Source organism: Aethalodelphis obliquidens, unplaced genomic scaffold (assembly GCF_003676395.1).
Source record: "Aethalodelphis obliquidens isolate GAN/ISIS:26980383/991018 unplaced genomic scaffold, ASM367639v1 scaffold8, whole genome shotgun sequence".
NCBI lineage: Eukaryota > Metazoa > Chordata > Mammalia > Artiodactyla > Delphinidae > Aethalodelphis > Aethalodelphis obliquidens.
Window position 1 is genome coordinate 18,970,115 of NW_020837952.1, and position 22,102 is coordinate 18,992,216.

Below are 22,102 nucleotides of genomic sequence, written 5' to 3' on the forward strand. Positions count from 1 at the left end.
GGTATCAAATGTTTTCTTTTGGCTGTTCTTACTGCATTTGGAATGAAGCTAACTCCATGATTGCCTTGGGATTGCCTATGGGGATTCACACAGGCTCGGGCAACCTCCCTGAACAGGGTGATGAAAGCTCCCTCAAGCCCCTCTACTAGGGCGGGTCTCCTGGGCATCTACCCCACAAACTCCATCAAAGCACAAAATGCAGATCCCCAATCATATACCTGACTCTTTTCTTGAAGTTACCTACCTTTGTTCATCTCTTTCTGCTCCCTAGGGTAGAAGGTAAAAATTCATTTTCGTGTAAATACTCTCATGGTCATTCTTTTCAGTTCTATATCCTTTCAAAGGTCCCTTCTTTGGATCTGGACAACTCCAGAAGAGTGGTGCCAGGGCATTTGATATGTATGGTTTACACTGTGACCATTTAACCATGCTATTCAGCTACTTATGTCAGCCATTAGTCTTATCAGTTTAGCTGACATTACTTTAAAGCTTTCAAATCTCGTTCAGCTTTAGTTATAGCTAATATAAAAAGAAGATTTGGACAGATATGATATTCAGTGCTACAGATAAACGGATTCATTTAAGAGCTGAGCAGAAGATGACTTTCCAATAAATACCCTGTCTGTCCTAAATTCTCAATGAATTGTGGTGTGACCATGTAGGCGTGCACACTCTAAAATAACAAGGGTTACCATTTTTAAAACAAATGCATATGGATAATTCAGGATCAATAATCAAACATATTCTATTTCTGATATCTCAGACCACTGTCAGGAAAAGAAAAGGTTCATTTTGGAAAGAGACCTTACTTTTTTCCCTCACACTCTGATGATGAAAAACACTTGATCTTGGCTTTCTTGCCTGGAAAAAAGAGCGCTTGTGCAGATTTGGATTTAAGTCCTGGCTCTGCCTCTAGTTGTTTTGACCTTCAGCAAGTCACAACCTCCTTGTCTGTTTCTTCAACACTGCGTGAGCAAAGTAGATTTTCATAACCCTTTCAGCGTAAAAAGTCTAGAGCTAATGCAAAACTGAAAGGATCCATCAATTCAGAAATAATTAAACCATTTTATTTTTCATTGTGCATTTGTGAAGCAGTCACACTACATGAGTTGGACTGGTATTAAGTAGAAGACCCAGCCTGAGCTGGGTCAGCTCAGCACTAAGGTTAAAGGTGTATTCAGTCAACCTCCTAAGAACTCATCAACCAGGTGCTGTTCCACAAAGGCTCCTTCCAGAAACTTATCATAGGATATTGTTCTCGAGAACCCATCAGTCTACCTGGGTCCTCCTAATAACAATGGCTAAGTAATCCTCACCCTTTATAACTTATTTCTGCAGTCAAGAAAGAAAAGCTACTGCATCCAAGACATTGTTTGGGCCAGTGTGGGAGATGCATTTATGGTCTACGTTTTTAAAGATCAAACTTTGAAAGATTCTTAGCAATAAAGCAGGCTATAGTGCACATGTGAAAATATATTTTTCAATGGCAGGAAAAAAATTCCGTCTTTTACAATAGCAAAAATTTTGGAATCAGAATCTTTGATTAAAATTCAAATCCCTATGAAGCTTTTCATGTTTCTTATCACTGAAAAAAATCAGCAAACATTTTTGTTCAAGAGGTACATCTCTAACTCCAATAGAACCTGCATATTTTCCCCAACAACTGTATCAAAGCAATAGTGTTAGCTAGTCTGGGAATAAATAATACTCATTTTAAGCCTCACCACAGTCTTAAGCCAAATGATATTGCCAACAGCCCAATGAAGATTAGCTCTAATGGAGAAGAAATGACAGCCTGCAAAATTTCTTCTCAAGTTTCTTCCAATTGTCAGTGAGTCAAAACCACAGTCACTAACGCAACAGCTCAGAAAGAGAGGCGGAGTTGAAAAACTTCCAATAACTGTCAAAGAAAATTCTAGTCTTTCTTAAGTTTTTAAATTAAGTTTTACTCATGTCAACCCCATCAACAAAAAGGAATAAACTAAGACTGTGTTTATGTGACACCACAACAACTAGTCAATTAAGTGGGGAGTGAACTCAAATCTTTTGATTGACTCAATTTTATACTTTCAGTTTGCTATTTCAGTGTATTTAATTGGTCACAGTCTTAACATGGGCATATTCATTCAATAACATTCATGTGGCATTTGATCACTATTAACAACTTTCCTGGAGATCTAAGAATATATAATACAAAGGCTCTGAGTCCACTTAAGTGCATATTAATTTCTGAAAAGCATTTTTGCTTTGAGCTGTCACTGAGAAATCATGCAAATGAAACCAATGTAAAGATGGTGGTAAATATGGTATCCAAACAAATTAGGTCCAGATTAATTTAAACATTGCTAGGGTAGGAAGAACAAATCTTATTCCTTTGTTATTCAAAGATGAATATACACATATACACATGAAAAATGGTGAGTATATCAATCATATCCTGTTATAATTATAAAACTGTACTTTGAAGAATAAACCATAATGTTTTACATTGGCACTTATAGTGATCAGAAGCAATATCTTCTTATTTACCAAACAAATTATTAGATAGGAATCATATTTCACCTATAACATTGCCTTGATGTACAATTTATATATGTGGCAGACTCTAAATATTAGCTGTATTTGGCCAAAAATAATATAATAATAAGTATTTATTTATTTCAAAGAAATTTTGTCTGGTCTAATGAAAAGAAATTTGAACATGGAATCAAAATATTTGCGGTTATTACCAGGCTTATTGCCTCCTAGCTGCTTGACCTTGGGAAGGTCATTAATCTGCCTGAACTTTGGTTTCTTAAAATGGAAGTGAAAAAAAGAAATCTGCTTCACAAGTTTGGATAAAAATTAAATAGTCAGTGGACATAAAAAATGTGTTATAGAATGATAAAGCACCATAAACTGTCATTATTATTTATAGTATGAAAGTGTAAATACTCAGTAAAAATAATTAGTAAAATGCCTACTGTGTGCTACACAATATGTGAATCATTAGTCTTTACAGTTATCTTGCATAATGGGAGGTTTTAATGCACATTTTTAAGAAGTTGATAGATTAAGCAGGCAGAAACAATCAAACCTTAAAAATATAGAAGAGAAGATGGGAACAACACAAATAACAAGTTTTATCTAATAAATGTGCGTGTGTCTAACAGTATTCAACATGGGCAGAATGCATATTTTCATCCAGAACACACCATGCATTTACAAAAGGTTACCGCACACTGGGCCATAAGACATGTCTTAACGAATGTCAAAAAAGTTTATGACGGTCATAGCATCTAACCAAGATGTGATTTAATTAGAAATCAGGAAAAAAAAGTAAGTGTGTTAGTTTTCCATTGGTGTGTAACAAATTACCACAGACTTAGCTGCTCAAAACAGCACCCATGTATTATCTCATAGTTCTGTATGGCAGAAATCTGAGGAGGCTTAAATGGTTTTTCTGCTCAGGATCTCCCAAGACTGTCATCTACATGTGGGCTGGGCTGGACTCTGATCTGGAGGCTCTGGGGAAGAACCTGCTTCTGTATTAGGCAGGATCCTCCAGAGAAACAGAACCAACTGGATAGAAATACAGAGATATATACAAGAGGAGATTTACTACAGAATTTAACTCACATGGTTATGGAGGCCGAGAAGTCCACAATCGTCCATCTGTAAGCTGGAGGTCCAGCAAAACTGGTGGTGTAATTACTCCAAGTCCAAAAGCCCGAAGAGCAGGGGCACCAGTGTCTACCGTTCAATAAGATTGTGTAGATAGAAAATCTAAACAATAAATTATTAGAATTAATAGGATAGTTACCAAGTTCGGGAAATGAAAAATAAATGTAGAAAATTATTGTATTTCTACATATCAGCAACAATGGAAGAATTAGATACTGAAATTTTTTAAATGTATCACTTAGTCACAAAAACATAAAATAGCTACAAATTTAATACAGATACACAAAATCTCCTGAAGAAAATTTTTAAACTTTGAAAGACTTTAAAAAAGGCCTAAACAAATAGATAGATATCCCACATTGATGGGTTGGGAGACTCAATAAATAAAATAAATATTTCCATTATTTCCAAATCGATGTTTTATGCAATTTTAATCGAAATCTCATCAGATACTCTTTGGTAAAAGTAATAATATGATTCTAAAATTTATATGAAAGCAATGTATAATACCTAAGATGACACTGAAAGAGAGAAGATGTGACTACTTACTCTTCAGGTACTTAGAATAATTACAAAGCTATAATAATTAAAGCAGTGCAGTACAGAGCATAGAGAGACAAATAAACCAGTATAACAGAACAGAGTCTGTTATTTCTAAATGGACATGATATATGACAGAGGTGCAGATCAGTAAAGATGACCAATAAATATATGGTACTGGAGCAACTGGTTATCCATATGGGGGAATAAAGTAGTGGGATTCCTACCTCGTACTGTAGACAAAAAAAAATTCCACTTTGATTAATGATCTAAATGGGACAAATATAAACCTTAATATAGAAGAATATCCTTGATTTTGAAATACGCAGGATTTCTTTGAAGAAAATAAAAAGTACAAAACAGAATGATATTTAAAAAACTGGCACATATATGAACCATGTAACAATTCATATCTTATCCTACTATCATCATATTTTGGTCAACTTTGGGAACAGGCATGGTGCCAGAAGCAACTTCCTAACTTCAGCCCCTTCTCCTTGGCCAAGCCAGCAGTACATCAGGACCAAGCTGGAATAAAATACAGATGCTGAAGAGAGTTTTAGAAGAGACTGCAGAACATAAGAATGTGGACAAAGAGAAAGGAGAAAACTAGAGGAAAGTTCAAGGGGAGAAGCTGCCCCTCTGTTCAAGCCCCTTTTAGCCCTTTAGGAGCTCAACAGGTTCCAAGGGTGGTTCACCATTGGAGGGGTCTATGTGTACATTATGGGCAATTTGAATCTAGACTAGAGGACTTCAGAAAAAGTCACTGCCCTTTCATTATTTGAAAAGGACGTCATACGAACATTGATTTTACTTCTTTTTTTTTTTTTAGATGTTGGGGGTAGGAGTTTATTAATTAATTTATTTATTTTTGCTGTGTTGGGTCTTCGTTTCTGTGCGAGGGCTTTCTCTAGTTGTGGCAAGCGGGGGCCACTCTTCATCGCAGTGCGCGGGCCTGTCACTATCGCGGCCTCTCTTGTTGCGGAGCATGGGCTCCAGACGTGCAGGCTCAGTAGTTGTGGCTCACGGGCCTAGTTGCTCCGCAGCATGTGGGATCTTCCCGGACTGGGGCTCAAACCCGTGTCCCCTGCATTGGCAGGCAGATTCTCAACCACTGCGCCACCAGGGAAGCCCTGATTTTACTTCTTAATTTATGTGTTAGTTATGTGAATAAAAATCAATGCCTGCAATACTGTGTGTAAAAGTAGCACGTGAACTTTGCCAGAAACTGTACTTGTAATCTTCTACTCAACCTGGAACAACACAGGTTGATAGTTTGTATTGATAATCACAACATCCAGCACACTCCACTGAGCAAAATTTATTAATTTCTCTATGCTGAATGAGACAGATAGAAACCAATTCAAGTTTGGGGGGTTTTTTTACTAAAAAATTTTTTTTCCACTTTAGAGAGTCAACCTTTTTAAAGACACACTATATAGAAATGTGCTCTCAGGGGTGATCATTAGGGGTATAAAAGTAGCTAAATAACACATAAAATGATAGAAAGTAATTTGAAATGATCTCAAATATTTGAAATAAGGTTAACTGGAAAATATATAGAAGTTAAATAACTGTTACTCAGGGAAAACAAACTGCAATGGCTCTTAATTGCTACTAACATTTATTGAACAGTTTGTTTTATTAGAGGTTTCACATAGATTTTGATTTTCAAGGGTAACATCTGGAGAAATGTCATTTTGCCCAGCCTAAACTCTGTAAGCCAAAATACCAGTTCTCTCTGAAGGCAGCTCTCAAAAATCACAGTCATAATTACCAGTAGGAAATCATTATTCTCTTGGGACTGGACTTTGTATATCTAACCACTTCAGGTACTGCAAATATCTCACCACTGCATGGATTTATAAACTAAGAACGACATGTGCAAGACACAAAAGCAGAAAGACAGAGAATTCTGACAGGTCAACTGTCCAGTCACATTTTATTTCCTTTTCTCTTATCAATGCCAAAAATCATACAACAGATACGTACTCAGTACAAGTAAAATTTATCCATGGACACCATTCTCACAGAAACAACAAATGACCTCATGTTATAGAATAACATATCACCAGAAATGAAGGAAGCATGGACTGTCAGCAATTGCTTACGCCTACTGAAACATCCAAGGGTAGTATTGGATTATTGTAATATTTTGAGAATATTCTTTTTAATTAAAAGTGAAATATTGGCTCTCCTCTTAAAATATGCATCACAGCATATTTGGAAACAATGTTATAGGAAAGTGATTCCAGATGTTCTCTGAGAAGTCATGAAAGCCCATTTGAGAAATACTGATATAGAGTGATGTATGTGTGTGTGTGAGCTAAATCTATGTGTATACATACATTCATGTATATCATATACAGACAGACACACACACACACTCATACACGATGACAAGAAAATAAACCAGAGTAAATGTGGAAATTTGGGGAAAGAAATTGATAACTCTCCATAAACAATTTGCTAAAGTAAATCACTGAACTTAATGGTTGACATGAAACACACAAGGGAGCAATTAGGTAGAGTGATGCAAAGGCAAATAAATAAGACCAAATTTCATGGAAATATAATGCATTTCAGTGTTGCTGATAAGTTTCAAGAAAAGTTAGCTTGACTAGTTAAATCTCAGGAAGGAGAAGTATTATGACCATCTTCAGAATCCAGATGGAGCTACAAGCTCCATTTTTCTGTTCAAAAACCAAGAGTAAATATGGTGAACGTGAAACAGTAGATTTAAGTAGATCCTTAGAACAAATATTAAGGATTAATGTTTTTCTAAAAGAATTAGTTAATAGAAGAAATAAAACATAACACTTTTTTTCAACAAAGTAGTAAAAGCCAGTGAATTAAAATTTTAAGTTAAATATTTAATGATCTTCTTGAACATTCATTTTCCAAATCCTGAGAAACAATGCTTATTGATTTTTTTCTGACTATGAAAGGAACAACTATCTCTTTGCAGAAAACTTAGATAAATAAAAAGAAATAAAATCTCAATTCAACCCTCTGTAGGTGGAAATACCAAGGCAATAAATAAATTCTATATAAATTGGAATAAAAATAAGTTTGTAAATATATAGATTAAAAAGAAACAAAGTCATTTATCTAGAACTTTGTGAACTAGAGTTCAGCAAGGTAACCACATAGAAAATGAGCAAAGAAAAATTAGTAGCTTTCCATCCCACACAAACACACACAGGGATTAGATATTTTTAGATTTCATTTTAAAAAAGCAATAAAAACTTTATTGAATTATAAGTAAAAATTGTGCAACAAGTTATGATAATCTATAAAACGTTACTGAAGGATCTAAAGAAAAACTTAAGTAGAAAGTAAACTATATTTATGGATAGGAATGCTCAATATTGTAAATATTTTAATAACCCAAATTAGTCTACAAGTTAAATAAAATCGCAACCAAAATCCTCGTGAGAATTTCTTGGAACTTGATAAAGTGATTTTAAAATTCATATGGAGGAGCAAATGCTTAAGAATAACCAGGACAATCTTAAAAAGGAAGAAAGCAATTGTGTGATGCATTCAACTAGGTATCAGAACAAAGTATAGAGCTAAAATTAAAATAGTGACAAAGCAGCATGCATGATATAGCACAAAATGGATTAATCATACATACCAGAGTGAAGTTCTGAACTTTTCATTCTGGAAATACGGAAAATCCGGAATTTTACTAAGGTACGTGTGGTAATTTAATGTATGATAAAGGCCAGCATTACAAACCAGTGGGAAATGATAATGAACTCAATGTTTTGGGTAAATGAAAAGGTATAGGAGTAGAGTCTTATCTCAAATCATTAAATAAAATAAATTTCAGCTCATCTAGAAACCTAAATGAAAATATTAAGTATTAGTAATGAATATGGTGGAGTGTTTATGGTCTGGGAGGAAAGAAGGCCTTAATTAGCAAAACACAAAAATCAAATGCCATAGAGGAAAAGATTGACAAGTTTGTCTAAATCGAAACTAAAAGTAAAGTGAAAGAGTAATCATTACCTTGGGAGCTCATATTTGCAATACGTATAACAGATAATCGCTTAATACCCAGGAAAATGTGAGTGTATTACATAATTTATATGTATATACCCTTCAAAATCAATAAGCTAGAGACAAACAACCCAGCAGATAAATGGGCAAGGGATATAAACAGATAACAAGAGGAAACTTAACTGACCAATAAACATGAAAATATGTTGTTTTCCTGACAGTCAGAAAAATAGAAATTAAAATAAAATGATTTATCAGTTTTTGATCTCACAGGGAGGCAAAATGTAAAATTTTAATAATATCCACTGTCAACAAGGGTGTAAGGCAACATGTGCTCTTTGCAGAGCAGATGGGAGTGTGAATCAGCACAGCCATTTGGGTGGACAACTTGGGAGGCTCTGTTAAAAGTGAAAATGTGCAACCCTTAGCTTTGTTTACAGAACAAAAAATTGGAAACAAGTTGAATGGCCATTACTAAGCAGAGGGGAACTATGGAATAAAGTAGATTTTTATATACTAGCATGACAAATGTCTTAAGTCATGCTTAAGTAAACAAAGAGAACAAAAGATCAAAATAAACAAAAAAAGAAGATTGCAAATTACTATATTACAGTATGATATTTTGGAAAAAATACAATGAAAATCAAAACTGTGTAATTTTACAAATGTAAATACAAGAAAAAGTTCTAGATATACGCCCATGAACTTCATAACAATGTTACTCCTATGAAGGAGGAAGGGACCAGGACAGAAAAGGGCCAAATATGGACAGAGACTATATTCTGGGATGTCTGGGACAGTTCATATATATTCTTATTTTAATCACTGGTTAACTTACCTCTACTCAAATTGCTTTCCATTCACACCACCAGTCTGTATTTTTGGAGCAATAATAACAATAAATACCATTCATAAAACTGTGCCAGGCATTATTCTAAAAATGCCAGATTAATTTACGTATGTTCCATATAGACATTGTGCTTTTCAAGATGGCTACAATAAGATTTCTCATTCCACATCCCCTTCATACAATGTGACACTTACATCCATCCCATTGAGAGGTGGGATCTATGTTCCCTTCCTGTGAATCTGAGTGGGTCTATGACTACAGTGGAAGTGACACAATGTAGCTTCCAAGATTCTTGGGATATGTGCTCTTGAAATCCAGCTACCACGCTGTAAGGAAGCCCAGGTTACATGAAGAGGCCACATCTAGCAGTTCCAGGTAAAACCCCAGCTGATCTGTATCAAGTATCTATTGCTTCATGATAAATCACCCCCAAATTTAGTGGCTTACAACAATAATCATTTTATTATTATCTCTCATGATCTGAGGGGGTGACTTGGCTCAGCTGGTAGTTCTTACCCAGGATCTCTCATGCATTTGCAGTCAGAAAATGCCTGGGCTAAAGTCATCTCAAAGGCTTCCTCACTTACAGTAGCTATTGGCTGAGACCTCATCTAGGGCTGTCTGCTGGAGCACCTAAATGTTTAGGCTTCCTCATGGTTTCTGGGTTCTAAGAGTGAGCATGCCCAAAGAAAGCCAGACAGAAGCTGTATAGCTGTTTATGTCCCAGACTTGAAAGTCACATAACTTCATTTCTGTCATACTTTATTGGTTGAGTCAGTCACAGAGTTCTTCCCAGTGTCAGGGGGAAGAGATACAGATTCCAACTCTTGAAGAGGAAGTAGCAAAATCACACTATAAGAACAGGTGAGATGAGAGATATTATTCCAGCCATCTTGGAAAAATATTGGGTTGGCCAAAATTTTCGTTCGTTTTTTTTTTTCCATAAGATCTTACAGAAAAACCTAAACGAACTTTTTGGCCAAGCCAATACAATTTGCCACAGTTCACAACAATGCTATTATCATGTCCATTTACAAATGAGAAAACGGAGGCACAAAAAAGTAAGTTAACTTGCTCACAGACACATAGATAGTATGCATGAGAGCTAAGATTTAAATCAGGCAGTCTGATTCCAGGCAGTCTAAATTTTTGACCTCTAATCTATGCCATGCTATCTCTCTCTCATACAGCACATTCTTGTGTGAGTGTGTATGAGAATTTAATTTTATCACACTTAATAAATCCTAAGATGACATAAAACATTTATAATTTGTCCTGGTACATACAGGCTTTCAATAAATATTAGTTATTTCCTAGCTGGAAGATGGGGATTCTTGCTATAACATGTATGGATGGAGAGTGAGGGGAAAAGGCATGAAGAAGAAGGGACATTCCAGGTAAAGGAGAGTAGTATTAAATTGGTTTCAAGAATAGATGAGTTTTCATCCATAAGAAAGAATGACATAATGCCATTTACAGCAACATGGATAGACCCAGAGATTATCATATGAAGTGAAGTAAACCAGACAGGCAAAGAAAAATATCATATGTTATCACTTATATGTGGAATCTAAAAAAATGATACAAGTGAACTTATTTATAAAACAGAAATAGACTCACAGACATAGAAAACAAACTTATGGTTACCAAAGGGGGAAGAGGGGAGGGATAAATTAGGAGGTTGGGATTAACATATACACACTACTATATATAAAATAGATAATCAACAAGGACCTACCGTACAGCACAGGAAACTCTACTCAATACTCTGTAATAACCTATTATATAATGGATTCCACTGGAATCTTGCTGCCAGCCCTCTGCTCAGCCCTTCCTAAAAATAGGGAACCTCTTCTTACACACCCCCAGAGAGAGGAGGGACTGTCACACTGGTGCTGAGGGACCCAGGGGCTGCTGGAGTCCTTAATCCTTTCCAGAACCATCCATCCTTAGAAAAGCACAGAACCTGAGCGCTGGGCCAAGTCCCTGGTCTCTTCTTACAGTTCACAGAGGCTTTTTAACCAATCTAAACCCAGGAAAGAAGATGCAGCAAAGCTAGAATGTGAATATAACAGTGGACCAATAATAAAATGCAAGAAGCCCAATGGTGCGAAAAGTGAATTCTCTCAACATTGCTTCCTGTTTTCTTCCTCATGGCCCTCCAGGGAAAACTACCTTATTGCTTAATTTCTGCCTTTTTCCCCTCATACATGCACTTTGGGGCCTTGTTTTTAATAGATGGAAAAAAAATACCACCCCACAAACCTGTATTTAAAAAGAAATGGAAATGACTGTGTGAAATTTGCCTCTGTCCAAACATTTCATCCATGTCTGTGTGAAGCTGTCCATTCATCTTTCTATATGGGGTGGTTGTCTTTTCTTGGTCTGTTTTGGTCCCCTCCTTTGTGAACTTGTGCTTGGGATCAAATCTTTCTGGCCCATTATGAGTTTGAACGTTTGACTTGGACCACAAGTGAATCTTTCTCCTGATGACGCAAATAAAAATATAATTTTAAAAAATCCTATAATGGAAAAGAACCTGAATGTATGTATGTTTACTGAATTACTCTGCTGTACACCTGAAACTAACACATTATAAATCAACTGTACTTCAATTAAAAAAAAAAAGAACAGATGAGTTTTGATTCCTTCATGGAAGTTTTCAGTAGGCTGAAACTCTCCCTAGTACAGCCAGAAGCAACTTTGGGTGTATTGGTCGGGGAAAAGGAGATAGACATCTCTTAAGCACTTATGTTGTGTCAGGCACTGAGACAGCTGCTGAACATTCATCATCTATTTCAAGAGAAGAAATGGAAGGTTTCTAACTGGAAGAGATTTTCGTAGTGTATGCACAATTTAAATTCAACACAAAGAAAATCAGGGGATTTTACATTTCGTCAACACCAATAAAACTTTCTTGATCCTCCCAGCAAGAATTAATATCTTCTATAGACTTTATGGTATTTTATTTGTACCACTATAATTGTAGTGTTTTTAATATTGGCATTTATCTATAGCTTGATCACTCTCAGAGACCCACAAATAAGCTTTGTTCATCTTCCTGCTGCCTGTAGGAAGGCAACATCTTGAATATAGTTGGGGCAGGTGTAAAAGAAAGTAAAAATTGAGTAAAACGCTTGGTTTCAAGCATGAACTTGCATGTTCAAATAATATATTATTTCTGGTACAGAAGAGCAAGTTACCATAATTCAAAAAGAGTCATGTACCACAATGTTCATTGCAGCTCTATTTACAATAGCCAGGACATGGAAGCAACCTAAGTGTCCATCGACAGATGAATGGATAAAGAAGATGTGGCACATATATACAATGGAATATTACTCAGCCATAAAAAGAAATGAAATTGAGTTATTTGTAGTGAGGTGGATGGACCTAGAGTCTGTCGTACAGAGTGAAATAAGTCAGAAAAAGAAAAACAAAGACTGTATGCTAACACATATATATGGAATCTAAAAAAAAAAAAAGGTTCTGAAGAACCTAGGGGCAGGACGCAGACGTAGAGAATGGACTTGAGGACACCGGGAGGGGGAAGGGTAAGCTGGGACGAAGTGAAAGAGTGGCATGGACATATATACACTACCAAATGCAAAACAGATACCTAGTGGGAAGCAGCTGCATAGCACAGGTGCAACGGCCTAGAGGGGTAGGATAGGGAAGGTGGGAGGGAGACGCAAGAGGGAGGGGGTATGGGGATACACGTATACGTATAGCTGATTCACTTTGTTACCCAGCAGAAACTAACACAACATTGTAAAGCAATTATACTCCAATAAAGACGTTAAAAAATAAAATAAGTTACGTCTAATTGATTACATTGTTTTTCAAAAAAAAAAAAGCAAGTTACTGACTTACATAATTGTATTCTGTCAATAACAAGCTTACTTAAGAAAACTTGACTCGCAATTCATAGGACTGGCTGGAAATTTACGGCACATTCTGCACTACCAGATGTGTAAAAGTGTCATCAGGTGCTAATTTATTCAAACTACAGACACGATTCCTGACATCCTGAAGTCTTGATGATTCAGTGCTAGGTATCTTAGGTTTTCTTACCTTCTCCCTCCCTCCCTCCCTCCCTCCTTAGTATAAACTGCTACTGACAATGAGTATAAATTCTAGAAAAAAAGAAAAACAGATTGAGGTGTTGCAACAAAGGTTGACTCACGAAAAATCGTTCCATGGGATTTGTATAGATACTCAGCATAGACTGAGACTCGCCTCCACACTGTGAGACCCAGTAATTGTACCATTACTAACGTAACGGCACCTCTTCCTTTGGCCTGAATTCAAACACAGTATGAAATCTAAAGATGATTTCCTCATTTCTGTTACCAATGAAATAGTATGTGGGCTATTTAAAATACATAATAGGGGCTTCCCTGGTGGCGCAGTGGTTAAGAATCCGCCTGCCAACGCAGGGGACACAGGTTCAATCCTTGGTCCGGGAAGATCCCACATGCCACAGAGCAACTGAGCCCGTGCACCACAACTACTGAGCCTGTGCTCTAGAGCCCGCGAGCCACAACTACTGAGCCCGCGTGCCACAACTACTGAAGCCCGTGTGCCTAGAGCCCATGCTCCGCAACGAGAAGCCACCACAATGAGAAGCCTGTGCACAACAAAGAGTAGCCTCTGCTCGCCACAACTAGAGAAAGCCTGCGCGCAGCAACAAAGACCCAATGCAGCCAAAAATACACAAACAAATAAATAAATTTATTAAAAAAATAAAATAAAATACATAATAGTCTTCATCTTGGTAAACTATAATTAAGTAACAAATGTGCAGAATCATCTTATTCTCCAATTAATTTTATGTGTGTATTGCTTTTCTAGAATAACCAAAACTAACGTTAACAAGCATTTCTTTAACAACTAACAGAAATGGGAGACAGTGAAAATAGCACTGTGTTGGAGATCCAGAAACTTGCCAATTCTGGTGCTACTCTACCAGCGACTCCCTATGTAGCCTCAATATGTTGCTTAGTTATGTTATTTTCCATCTCCATAGAGGAAACATTTGTTTTCACAGTTTTTAAAAACTATTTTTAATCTGTTCTATTGAGATAAAATCAAAATTCACCAATTTTAGCTGCACAAACCTGTGTTTTGACAAATGTATATAGTCTTTTAACAACCATCACAGTCAAGATATATATAACATTTCCATCACCCCCGAAAAGTTCTCTTGTGCCTCTCTGCAGTAAAACTACTCTCAGCCTCTAGCAGCCTACTTTTCATCATTATAGTTTTGCTTTTCTAGAATTTTGTATAAATTAAATCAATCAGTATGTTGTCTAATATGTCTGGTTCCTTTCAACAGCATAATTATGTTGAGATTCATTAAGATTCATTTTTAAAAGACTATCACAGCCCACACTAAATGCAGGCATCTTTGTAGAAGATCAAGTGATCATATATTTTAGAGTCTGTTTCCAGACTCTCTTCTGTTCCATGGACATACATGCCTATCTTTAAGCCCATACTATGCTATTCTGATAACTATCACCCAAGTGAGTCTCGATATCAGGTATAAGTCCTCCAATTTTGCTCACCTTTTGGATTTTTTTCACTCTTATAAGTACTTTGAATTCCCATATACATTTTAGAGTTAGCTTTTCAATTTGACAGGCAAGTCTGCTGAGATTTTCTATGGGACTATATTGAATACATAGGGGAGAACTGAGATCCTAACAATATTGAGTCTTCTGATCCATGAATATTGTGCATCTCCATGTGTTTAGTTGTTCAGTTTCTCTCAGTAATATTTTGTAGTTTTCAGTGTACAAGCATTGCACATTTTTGGTTAAATTTTCCCCAAATTACTTCTCTCTTTTTTTTTTGCTATAGTAAATGGTATTTTAGAAAAATCAATTTTGTAGTCTGTAGAGCTTTTAATTTTTATGTATTAAACTTGTGTCTGTGACCTTGCTGACCTCCCTTATTAGTTCCATCAGCTACTTTTTTAGATTCCTAAGGATTTTTTTATAACATAGCTAATTACATAATCTGCAAAAAAGAGTGAGCTTTATATTTTCCCATATAATTTGTAAGCTATTCAGTTATGAGTGTGAGACAGAGATCAGGAAACTTTTCCCCCCATAGGTAAATCCAATTGACTCAGTACTATTTTTGAAAAGGTATTTTTTTTCCCTTTGCAGTGCATTGCCACTTTTGTCATCATCAGGTGACTGTATGTGTGTGTGTGTGTGTGTGTGTATGTATATATGTATGTATATACATATATATCTCTCACAGGATTTTGTGCTACAATTTTTTTTTAGAATTTTTTTTGCATTTATGTTCCTGAGAAATATTTGTTCATAATTTTGTTGTTTGTAATGTTCTTATCAAGTTTTTATATTTAGGCTATTCTGCTCTCAAAAGAGTTCAGCTACATTAAGTCCTTACTTGGTTTCCTTTCTTAGTTTTTTTTCTTGGATATGTTAACTGCTTTGAAATGTATTAGTTTCAATCTTTTGGGAAATGTTTCCTCTGTAAATCTCTTTTTCTTGTTTCTTTTGTTGCTCTCTAGGTGTTCTGCACAACCGTCATCCTAGGGCTTTCTTCTGATCTCTGTCTTGGAATTCCCTTTGTTATTTTCTCTGGGCTAGATTCCCTGGGTCCTTGAGATTGGGAATGACATATACAAACTACTATGTATAAAATAGATAACTAATAAGGACCTATTGTATAGCACAGGGAACTCTACTCAGTACTCTATAATGGCCTATATGGGAGAAGAATCTACCGAAGAGTGGATATATGTATATGTATAACAGATTCACTTTGCTGTACAGCAGACACTAACACAACATTGTAAATCAACTATACTCCAATAAAAATTTTTTAAAAAAGAAATAATAAAATTAATTTTAAGGAAAAGTGCAAAAAAATTGCATTTATTTGAAAGACATCAAAAAGAAAATGAAAAGAAAAGCTACAGAATGGGAGATAACATTTTCAATATATATAACTGATAAAGGACTTAAAATCTGAATAGAGAACTTCTGCAAATAAGAAAAATAAAATTAAATAGGATAATGGAAGAAAAATTGTGAGCACTCATGAAAAAAATAGAAAATCCATATGACCAATAAACACATGATAGAATGTTAAATCTCCTTAACTTTCTAGAAAACATTAAGTTGAAACTAAAATGAGATACCAATTTCTGTGCATATACCCTATGCTGGAAAAAATTAAAAACTCTGAATACACCAAGTTTTTTTTTTGTTATTTTTTTTGTTTTTTTTTTTGCGGTACGCGGGCCTCTCACTGTTGTGGCCTCTCCCATTGCGGAGCACAGGCTCCGGACGCGCAGGCTCAGCGGCCATGGCTCACGGGCCCAGCTGCTCCGCGGCATGTGGGATCTTCCCAGACCGGGGCACGAACCCGTGTCCACTGCATCCGCAGACAGACTCTCAACCACTGCGCCACCAGGGAAGCCCTATTCCAAGTATTTTTAAAAATATGGAACAACAGGACTTATTCACTGTTGGTGAGTGTGTAAATCGGTGCAAATATTTTGAAATATTGGCAATATCTTCCATTAAATTTAAACATACACATGCCTCACAACTCAGAAATTCTAATTCTGGTATATACCCTAAGGAAATATGATTATATATGTCCCAGAAGATAGGCACAAGAATATGTACGTCAGCATTGACTGGTAACAGCAACAAACTGGAAACACAAATATCCATTAACAGTAGAATGGATAAATAAACTTGTGGTAAAATTTCAATCAAATTAATAATATAAATCAAAAAAATAAACTAGAGCAACATACAATAATGGGGATGGAATTAGCCAATATAATGTTAAATGAAAGTAGAAATTCTCAAAACAATGGGCAATGGATATATAGAGGTGGGACTTCAGGGGTGCTGTTAGTGTTTACATCCCAACTTGTTTGATTATTCTATGAATGTCCACTTAATAATTACTCATTATACTATACATTTAAAAGTATTTTTCTTTATATATGCAATATTTTACATTTTTATGTTTATAAACAGTTTTAAATGAAAGGAATTCATATTATACATGTCTTTATAAAAGCACATACTGACAATAACATTATTAAACTTGACACAATAAATAAAAACTTCAAGATTCATAACAAATATATTGTGTCTAAGAATTTAGGTCTTTTGCTATTTGTAATAATATTCAATGCTTTTTAGAACAGTACACTGCCTCCTCATGACTTAAGTGATAGTAAATTTAAAACAAAATTTCTTTTTTGACCTGCACATCTTAAAAGTTAAAGCCAACAGAGTTGGTGAAACTCCAAATATATGAATAACAGTTTGTGATATCTTTTCAAGTCTCAATTACAATTGATTTAGTTCATCTATTATGATAAAAATACACATTATTATTATTTCATAAGTATAAGTTAATAAGGATAAATTATCCATTAGGGAAAGAGTGTTTTCTATGACTCAATTTTTAAAAATGGGACAGATTAATCCTATTAGTCTGAGAGGCCACTATGTAATATTGGCCATGCATTCTAGAATACTTTGTTTTGTTGGCATAGATGATTAGGAATGTACATAGAGACATCTTTACTTTTTTTTCTCAGAATTGACTTAAATGATTAGTGATCTACATGCTTTGAGATTTTGTAGTTCATTTGTGCTTTTGGGGAAAGATGAGAAGTATGGCAGGAAAAAACACAAACTTTGGAATCATGTAGAACTGTGGTTCTGGGCAAGTTACCCATTTTTCTGAGCCTTAATTTCCTTATCTATAAAAAGGGGGATAATATTAGGGACTTTTCAGGTTTCTTGTGGGCATTTACAATGAAAAAGTAATTTATGACATATGATAAACACACAATAAACATCAGTTACCCACTTTCCAGTTAGGATCTTTTCCAACCCTTTGACTGTGTATCTAATTTAAATGGAAATTTTTCTATTTAAAATTTAGTATATTTGCATCATATAAAAATATTTCACCCAACTAATTTTGGAAATGCTAGAAATAGAAAATAATATTAAAAAGAAACAATGTTACAGTCAGGCATTTTTATAAATACATGCACATATGACAAACTTCAACTTGTATCCAATTCAATGGCATATATTGATTACCATTTCCTTTCTTCAAGCTATTTAGGAAAAAGGCACAAAACTATCTTGAGGAAAATCTGATGATCCTCAACCATTCTAAGGTCACCAGTGATATGCAGTAAAAAAAAAAAAAAGAAGAAGACTGGACTAAAAATCAGACAAGGTGGTTCCTAATATTATGAATTCCACTAACTAGTTACGTGACTTTGTACAGTTCATGTGTCTTCTCTGAGTATCAGATTTCTTAACTCTAAAATGGGGCTAACAATATCTGCCTTGCCTCTTTTACAAGATTCTTATAAGGATCTAAAGAGAAAAGAGAGGACTTCTCTGGTGGTCCAGTGGTACAGAATCCACCTTACAATGCAGAGGACGCGGGTTTGATCTCTGGTCAGGGAACTAAGATCCCACATGCTGTGGGGCAACTAAGCCCATGCACCACAACTAATGAGCTCGTGTGCCTCAACTAGAGAGCCTGCGTGCCACAGCTACAGAGCCCACCCACCCTGGAGCCTGTGCGCCATAACTAGAGAAGAGGAAAAAACCCACATGCCGCAACTAGAGAGAAGGCAGCGCGCTGCAACAAAGAGCCTGCGCACTGCAACGAAAAATTCTGCATGCCTCCACGAAGATCCCACATGCTGTAACTAAGACCCGATGCAGCCAAAAATAAATTAAATAAATAAATAATAAAAAATAGAGAAAAGAGTGAAAAACGACATCTAATTAGGAACCTACATCCCTTTGATTTAATTAAAAAATAGAAGATATCTGGTAATATTGGACAAGAGAAAAAAAGAGAGCATTCACTTTAAATATAAAATAAATTTCCTTCTGAAAAGTCTTTTCTAAAACACAGAAAGGATTTTAAAATATAAATAAATAACCTACACTTTACATCAGCAAACCTTACAGATTTCAGAGTAGAAAATGGAGCCAAGCCCTGGGCAATTCGCAAAGTCCTCTGAAACACAGCGTTTCATCTACAAAATAAAAGGGTTAGAATAAAAATTTCTCCAAAGTTCTTTCCAACCTAAACTTTCTTACGATTTCATTTAAGGAAGAGCTTTAGGGCTTCCCTGGTGGCACAGTGGTTGAGAGTCCGCCTGCCGATGCAGGGGACACGGGTTCGTGCCCCGGTCTGGGAGGATCCCACATGCCGCGGAGCAGCTGGGCCCATGAGCCATGGCCGCTGAGCCTGTGCGTCTGGAGCCTGTGCTCCGCGGCAGGAGAGGCCACAGCAATGAGAGGTCCACGTACCGCAAAAAAAAAAAAAAAAAAAAAAAAAGGAAGTGCTTTAGTAATTGGAAAATGACCGACACTTTACATCAGCATAATAAAATCTCTTTGTGAACCAGAAGGCAGGATAAAATAAGTGAGTGAAACAGAACCTGAAATATTAGACTAGTTTAATCTGAATTACCAATTTTAATGGTTGCAAATCTACAAAACATCTGTACAATGCTTCTCTCTAAATGAAACAATCTAGGTGAAAGCATTTTGGAAGCCATAAGATGCTATGCGAATGTAAAGTATTATTGACATCATCATCTTCTTTACTTGAGCCCATTTCAGCTGCACCAGGCATCCAGGATGGGCATGGAGGGGAGGAAGGAAGAGGAAAGAGGAAGAGGATTTGCTTTTCTTGTGTTCTAGTTTCCCCTTGTTCCCTGAGCATGTATGTCTGTGATATAATACAAGCATTTTTTCCCCAAACATTAAAAGGTAGTTACTTCCTAATACATAAATAGACAAATAGACAGTCAGGTCTTTTTGTGTGTTTAGGTTAAAGATATAGTTACTTTAATTTCTCATTTCTTGATTTGAGACATTTTTATACAAAGCAGGTGGTAGGGTATGTATTTTACCATTGTATCCAGTATTTTCCATATACTAGCTTATTTCTTTTCTAAAATAAGCTATCATTTGAATAACTGGAAAGTGCTTTAAAATAAGAATTGCTAGTTATGAGTCACTGCAATGATAGACAGCTTGACAGTGCTATTTGCATTTGGCCATGAGAGAAACTGAGGGGATTGATAGAGGTAGAGCAAGAGCTAGACCTCCCAGGCCGTCTGCAGAATGCCAAACCTCTGGGAAGGAGTAATAGAATTGTAGTTTGGAAGATGCCTGAAGATGGACAAACCTAGCTGCCTAGGCACCTAAAAATCCTCAGCAGATAAATCTGTGTCTTCATGACCTGGCTCAAGGGCTTATTGGAAGTTGCTTGTTTAAACTGAATGTTAATTTGCAAGAACCTTTTGGGAAATCATTGTGACCAATTACGAATGAGATCATTAAGAAGGAAAGCTGGGACCAACATGGGTACCCCGGGAGGTCACTCTCCCCGGGCTCTGTCCTGGTGGCGTAGGGGAGCATAGGGCTCTGCCCCATGATGTACAGTCCCTTTCCACAACGTTGGAGATGAAGCCGGGCCTTGAGTCTGTGCCTGCATATTCCTACAGCTTCTCAGAGTCCTGTGGACAACGACTGAGGAGACAAACCATGCAGGAAACAGCTCTCTAGAGCAGCATATCTGAATCTAGGTTGATCCGAAGTGAATGAAAAATTTGTTTTAGTCAGTTTGGGTGTACTACTGGACTAAAGCTCTTACCTGCCTTGTTTTGAAAAAAAAAAAAAAAAGAAGGAAAGCTGGGCTTAGCATTTGCTTGAAGTCGTATTTTCATCAGAACTCATCTCCCTCCTAAAAGAATGATTGTTAAACAGTGCATCTTGGCCTGGGGATTGGGGTTGGAGGTGGGGATTGGAGAGAATCTTGCTTTCCTTTTTTTTTCTCCTCTAATTTCTAGCTATTATAGCCATGGCTAAGCCATTAGTCAAACTCCCTCATGGTAAAAGAGGGATAATGTCAACATTAAAAGCTCCAGAGCAAATAAATAATGTATTTATTTCCCTAAAGTTTTCCTAAAACTACCTGCTCAGCTCAGCTCAGGATAGAGGACTTGCAGCTTGAAATACAAGTCTTTTTCAAACTCAATTTGAGAATCTCTCTTGTATCCTCTGATAATTATAAAAGGAAATCAACGGGCGCCATTCAAACGTGCATAACCAAACAGTAATGTTCAGAGCTACTGTGGCCTGGAGAGGTTTGAATGGCATTACCCAGCAAGTGCCATAGTCTGACCCAAATGGGAGAAGGAAGATTAAATTGCTGAGTGGGGGAGGGAAGCTGCTTTCCATTTTTAACTACAATCCAGAAAACTCTCTCCCTGCTATAAGAACATTAATCCTTCACAAACGAGAAGAGTTAACAACCAGTTATATGGTAGCACAGAGCATTACACAGTGATTCCTGGGGTAAACAAAAAAAACCTAAGAAATATCAGTGATCAGGACTTTGAAGCAAGAGGTGGACATTCCAACAAAGACTATATAAGAAGAAACGAGTGAATCGGGGAACCTAAGAAGTGGACCCAGACTGAATCAAGACAATACATGATACTATCAGAAACCCCTGTATTGTTAGGATGGTTTATTGTGCTCCAACTTTACGTATATAGTAGGGTAAAAAAATAATTAATTGTTATCTTAAGAGTGAAGTAAAGTTACTCTTAGGGAGGGAACTGCCTTTGGTAAGAAAATAACATGGTAACTCATCGTGGGTGTAGAAGGTGAAGCTTTGCAAACACTTGGAAGCAAGCAGCAAAGCAGAGTCAAACTGCTCTGCCCGAGAAGTTTAGGAATTTATGATCCTGCAAACAGTGAGTGGGTAAAGGAAAGCCTTTTAGAGCAGAGGCAGAGAAGGCTGAACTGCATGGTGGGAAACTACAAGGAAGAGGGTCCAGTGAGAAAATCCCTACAGTGGTGCAAGGGAGATTACCAGGAGCCTTTTAAGAATAGAGATGCTAATAATTAATTCTAAGTTGTTTAAGGTTTTCCAGGCTCTGTTATCCCAAACTTTTAATACAGGGAT

At 36.2% G+C, this 22,102-nt stretch overlaps 1 non-coding gene across 1 annotated transcript; it reads left to right on the top strand.

Annotated features, from left to right (window-relative positions):
* Window positions 1-20,484: 20,484 nt before the first annotated feature.
* LOC113621395 (small nucleolar RNA SNORA73 family) lies at window positions 20,485-20,688 on the top strand. Its single transcript, XR_003433179.1, has one exon. It is a non-coding gene; the product is annotated as a small nucleolar RNA SNORA73 family (small nucleolar RNA).
* Window positions 20,689-22,102: the final 1,414 nt, after the last annotated feature.